This window comes from Podarcis raffonei, chromosome 7, assembly GCF_027172205.1.
Source record: "Podarcis raffonei isolate rPodRaf1 chromosome 7, rPodRaf1.pri, whole genome shotgun sequence".
In the NCBI taxonomy this organism is placed as follows: domain Eukaryota; kingdom Metazoa; phylum Chordata; class Lepidosauria; order Squamata; family Lacertidae; genus Podarcis; species Podarcis raffonei.
This window is the reverse complement of record NC_070608.1, coordinates 39,544,854-39,550,853: the sequence shown is the minus strand read 5'-3', so window position 1 is coordinate 39,550,853 and position 6,000 is coordinate 39,544,854. Positions and strand designations below refer to the sequence as shown.

The following is a 6,000-nucleotide window of genomic DNA, read 5'->3' as shown; positions in this document are numbered from 1 at the left end:
GAATCTCCTTTCTTGTAACTTGAAGCTATTGCCTCGAATCCTACCCTCCAGAGCAGGAGAAAACAAGCATGCTCCCTCTTCCATGTGACAGTCCTTAAGATATTTGAAGATGCCTATCATATCTCCTCTCAGTCTCCTCTTTTTCAGGCTAAGTATACCCAGCTCCTTCCCTTACTACCTCTTTTCCTATCTTGGGCTGCAGCTCCCTCCTTACATCATTTATTCTATTATCACCAGGTTGGGCATCACTTTTCTTTTGAGTGAAGACAGAGGCAAAGTAGTTGTTGAGTAGTTCCATCTTTTCTCTGTCACCCAACAGCATTTCTCTGTGTTCCCCATGCAGAAGGCCTACCACTTGCTTGTTCTTCCTCTTACTTTGCAAATAGCTGAAGAAACCCTTTTTATTATTTTTAACCTCTCTTGCAAGTCTGAGCTCATTCTGAGCTTTAGCTAGCCCAATTTTCCCCCTACAACTGTTGGCTACTTGTGTATACTCCTCCTCTGTGATTTCCCCTTTCTTCCATTTCTTATACATGTCCTTCTTAACTCTCAGCTCATCTGTAAGCTTCTTATGCAGCCACGCCAGTTTCCTTAGATGCCTCCCACTTTTCTTTCTTGTTGGTATTGTCTACATTTGGTTCTTCAATATTTCTCCTTTTAGAAACTCCCATGCTTCTTGGACTCCCTTCTCATCGGGTATTTCTGACCATGAGATCACACCGGGGTAGCTTCTTCAGTTTTTCAAAATTGGCCTTCTTAAAGTCCAGAGTGCATGCCCGACTTCACTCAGTTTTCCCTTGCCTCTGTATCCTGAAACCTAGAAGAACATGATCAATTCCTCCCAAGTTTCCAAGCACTTCCACTTCATCAATCAGTTCTTCCCTATTGATGAGGACCAGGTCCAAGATAGATGGTCCCTTTGTTGGTTCTTCCACCTTCTGGGAAATGAAATCGTCAGCAAGGCAATGGAGGAATTTGTCAGACCTTGTACTCTTGGCAGAGTGTGAGTCCCAACAGATATCGAGGAAGTTGAAGTCCCCCATGATTACTACTGTATTTCTCTCCTTTTTAAATGTTTGGTAATCTGCCCATAGCAATTGTCACAACTTTGGCAGTTTTAGGTCTTGGGTGGAATCCTTTAGTCTATCAAAAGAAGGGTGAGGTGGTGATGATACCAGTGTTCCCCGTTAAAGGGGTTTTTGAGGGAAGTCTCTGGCCTCATGCACTCAGCAGGCAGCATTGAACTCCCCTCAACAGCGCAGAGGGGGGCTAGCTGTGTAAACACACGTTTTGCAGTGTCCCCCCATATTCCAATTGACCCTGCTTTGCCTCAGACCCCCAGCAGGGGGCTGAGAGGTATACACGCCCAATGCCTAAGCCAAGGTTTCCTACATCTGAAATTAAATAAAATTGTGGCCATTTTAATTTCAAATTTGTTGCCATGCATATTAATTGATAGAGGTCAGGCTCCCGGGGGGGGGGGGGGGACTGCGACTGGGCATGCAATAAAGTATTTTGATCACATTCTCAGCTTGGACAATTGCCACATTTGAAAGAAACAGGATAACTTATCCCCAGACACATGTGCACCCACATCATACGTAAACCCTAGTATTCCATTCCACAATAGTTTTCTTTCTCCAAAATACTACCGGTTCCACATGCAAGGCCAGCTAGACAGGCAGAGCTTTGTAGTTTGTCTTGGATGTGGCAATGGTGTCAGGAGGAGGAATTTGTATTTGTTAGGCAGTGGGGAACATTCTGGAACAAACTGGGCCTGTACAAAACAGCCACTTTCATGTTTAACTGAGCCTCTTGGGCTTGCCAATCAGGTCAGCAGTTCAAATCCTTGTGAAGGGGTGAGCTCCTGTTGCTTTGTCCAAGCTCCTGCCAACCTAGCAGTTCGAAAGCACACCAGTGCAAGTAGATAAATAGGTACCGCTGTGGTGGGCAAGTAAAAGGTGTTTCCATGCGCTCTGGTTTCCATTAAAAATTTACGTGGTTTTTATTGTACTGTACATTGATACTTTTCTTGTAAACTTGCTTGATAGTTTTGGGGCTATAGTGGTATATAAATGGTTTTTTTTATATAAATAAATAGAAAATATAAACTGTTCAAAAATCTTTATATATTATTATTATTATTAAATTTGTTATTCACTTTATCTTGCCCAAGGCAACCCAAAGTGACTTCCAGTCAACCATATATACAATATATATTTCAGCTAGATGTATACAAATACTAAGTGTATAACACTGTGGAAATATAACGATGCTGTTTATTCAGAATAAATCACATGGCTTTCAAAGTTAGACCCATATTTATATTTGTGCTCCTACACATCAGGAATCCATTTCGTTTGCTTCCATCTCTGAGGGCTCTGCATCTTTCACACAGGTGGCCTTTGTACCAAATTATGGTACAAAAATAATCTAAAATGTATTTTAGTGCAATGTAATGACTCATTGCTACTTCTGTTTATTTTGCAATCATGTCACAATTAATATATTAGCAGAAGCGGAAACACATGTGTAGTTTAATAGAAATAATATGACATGGAAAGTTTTAAGAATAAAGTCAGTTTAAGTGCAAGATCCAGTTAAAGATGCGGTTAATAATCCTTAGTTCTCATTTCAGGTATGACTACGTGTGAATTCTCCTTCTCTCTCTCTCTCTCTCTCTCTCTCTCTCTCACACACACACACACACACACACACACTCACACACTCTACTTGAGTTTGGCATTACGTGAGACCCTGCAATCCTAGATCTAAAAACCTATTCAGATATTGCAATTGTGTATGTTAATTGTAAGAATGAGGATGTGAAATGCCACCACAGCTCACCAGAAAACCATGTATTTGAGATCACCAAGAGAAGTTTGATACAGAAACCAGGTTCTCAGAGTGATTTTAGGAGAGCAATTCAACTTCACTTCTACAGTTCACAGAATTTCTGGGTCCAGGTATAAAACTTTTTGAGGAAGTATTGCTGGACAGTCATGCCATCAGCTTTGGGACTACATTGAGATGTAAAGGTATTGGATTGTTAGCTGACCTATTTGTAAGCCTTGTTCACTTTTTGGTGTATTTTAAATGAACTGGTAATTGTTGGATTCTTATTGTGTCAGTTTAGTGATAACCTTTATTATGATTATGTAATATTATAATAGGGCCATTTTATATTATAATAGGGCCATCGTTCTGCCCGGACACTGAGGTCCAGCGCCAAGGGCCTTCTGGCGGTTCCCTCACTGTGAGAAGCTAAGTTACAGGGAACCAGGCAGAGGGCCTTCTCCCGCCCTGTGTAACACGCTCCCACCAGATGTCAAAGAGAAAAATAACTACCAAACTTTTAGAAGACATCTGAAGGCAGCCCTGTTTAGGGAAGCTTTTAATGTTTAATAGATTATTGTATTTTAGTGTTTTGTTGGAAGCCGCCCAGAGTGGCTGGGGAAACCCAGCCAGATGGGTGGGGTATAAATAATAAATTATTAATATGATTATTATTTGTGTGCCATTTTCAGCACAAACACGGTTGTGAATAGTTTGGTATATAAATAAATTGACTATGACTAAAATTAAGAAGCATGTCTACAGAATTAGCACTGCCTGTGCAAATATGCACAGTTGACTTCAGTTTCACACAATATACCCTTGTTTTTATACTTAATTTTAGAAGTAAAGCACTTAATCAAGAACAGAGGAGGCTGCTTTGTGGATTTGCTTGAAGAATTGACTTTCTACAGTTAGCATCTGAAACCCTGTCATCTGCACACTACAGATACTTTTCTTGTAGTCTTATCCTCATTTGCCTGTAGACCAAAGACACAGATAGCATAAGACAGAACTTATACGTGTGGCTTAAATCAAATGGGGTGCAGGAAATGCCTTTCCTAATGCCCAGCTGAGCTTGCATAGGGGATAACTTTTTTCTATTCCGAGAGCTTCCTTTTTTAAAAAGGAGGGAGAAAATCTTACCTCCTATTGATTTCAGTAGGAAGGAGATAAACTGTACCAGCTGCAAGACTGGCATAGTCTATTCGCTGTTCTGTGGGGAGGGAGAATCAGAAGAATAGGAGGGCTTTGGATCCTGCACATCCCTGAATAACCTGGTATGTTCCTTTTTTGTCCTATCTAACATCAGAGGAGTAATGGCAGAGGACTTTCCCACAGCCTCACAGAGAAGGCTTGAAAGGTCAGGTCTCCTCTCCAAGGGTGAACATCTGTCTCTTGCTTTTTTTTCCAGAAAGTAAAAACTAAAATGTCCTATGGCTCCTGGGATGCCCTCCTAGAGATCATAGGACTGCAGCATTAGAAAGTATGTAGAAAGCATATACCTTCACGTATGGAATAATTACTTTAATAGTATCCAGCTGCAATATAGAATATATTTAACAGGTGTTAGAGATAGTAATTAAAAGTCCCAAAATCACCCAAAGGGTCAAGAAAAACATGAAAATGTGAGATCTATATTCTTTATTCCACCCAAACTGCATTGCAGTCTTCCAGTCTTTATATTTACATTATTTGCGACTCTTTCTATAAGTGCCAGTACAAACGTAACTGATGATAATCCAAAACAGCTTTACAAATGTTTCCCAAAGCAGTGTGCATTTTTTGAGCAGTTTGTTCTGATGTGCAATAATATATATACTATGTAGGCATATATATATTTTACCAAAAGCTTCATAATATAAAATATTTTCCACAGAAAGTAAAACATCCCACTTGCAGCTTATTCAGATTTCAGTTACAGAGACTTCTGCTTTTCAAGTTAGTGCAAATAATGAAAGTAAGAGCCTGAGCAAAATGATGTACAAACAATGAAACAAGAAACAGCAAACACACCAGCCAACTCCCTGCATATAACATTTAATTAGTATATTATTAGTAGTCTTTATATACAACATATTTAAATAAATTGGCTTATTTGAGCTATAGGCAACATATTTACAAATACAAATAAAATACGTTCCTTTCACATGAATATGGAATGTCCGACATATATGAAAATAAAATGCATCTAGTAACAAAACAATGCTGTAAATAAAAAAAGAGCAATATGTCTTCTCTTTGTCTTGGGACAGATTTCAAGGCACTTTCTCGGCAAACCAGAGTTCAGGCTTAGCAGAAAAGTCTGAAACAAAAAACAGTTTACTTAGATTCCCAGCTATTGAATAATAATAGTTTCAGTAGAAACCAACGCATTTATAGGTTCTTGCTTACTAAAAAATGAAGAAAAAACAAACTTTAATGACTACAGGCTTTCCCAGTGCAAACATGAAATGATCAGTGGGCAACATAACTGCTGGTACCACCCCACCATTGGCACATTCAACTGAAGATACATTTTGAGAGCCCTGACAAATCGGGGTTCCAGTTGTACAGAAAGTCTTTTGCACACAGAGTGGATATGCACACAGATTCTGTTCCAAATAAATGCAGATTAGCAGCAAAGTGGTGATCCTGTTCCATTTTTGAAACAAGAAATGCTGCATTTTTAATGTTGGCTTATTTGCATACCTCAGAAGTTAATAAATATTTCCTGCCCTCTGCAAAACAAAAAGAAAGTTGTAACTATCTCCACCATGGAGTCATGGTCTGATATTGTTGATAACCTGTAGTGCAGCTTAAAAAGCTAGTTGTTTGGAAAACTGAAGCCATGCTTTACCTATTATATCAGTAGACTTCTCCATGGTCCTGAAATGGTGCAGAAGTAGCCCACCAGGGCCACGTCAACAAGCATTTGACAAAACTGGAAAATGACAGGTAAGTCATCTTTTTAAGTTACATAAATCTTTTTATAAATTCAAGTAGCCACAGGGGAGACTGATCAGCCTTAAAATGGTGGGAGTAGAAAGGGAGCTAGACTTTTTCCACTCTTGCCATGGCACTGATGAAAACCACATTTCCAAAGCAGGGAGTTCCAGTTCTAGTGCCAACAGAGGCTTCCTCTTGATGAAAAAAGTTGTATGTCTGATTTTCTGTGATTTTCAT

General features: G+C 39.4%; 1 protein-coding gene across 3 annotated transcripts in view; it reads right to left on the bottom strand.

Annotated features, from left to right (window-relative positions):
* Nucleotides 1-4,464: 4,464 nt before the first annotated feature.
* The window catches only part of ALKAL1 (ALK and LTK ligand 1), a 32,562-nt gene continuing 31,026 nt past the window's right edge, over nt 4,465-6,000 (bottom strand). For all 3 annotated transcript variants that reach the window (XM_053396171.1, XM_053396170.1, XM_053396169.1), the window contains one exon: nt 4,465-5,140. The gene's annotated coding sequence lies outside the window, so the exon portion shown is untranslated. The remainder of the gene's footprint in view (nt 5,141-6,000) is intronic.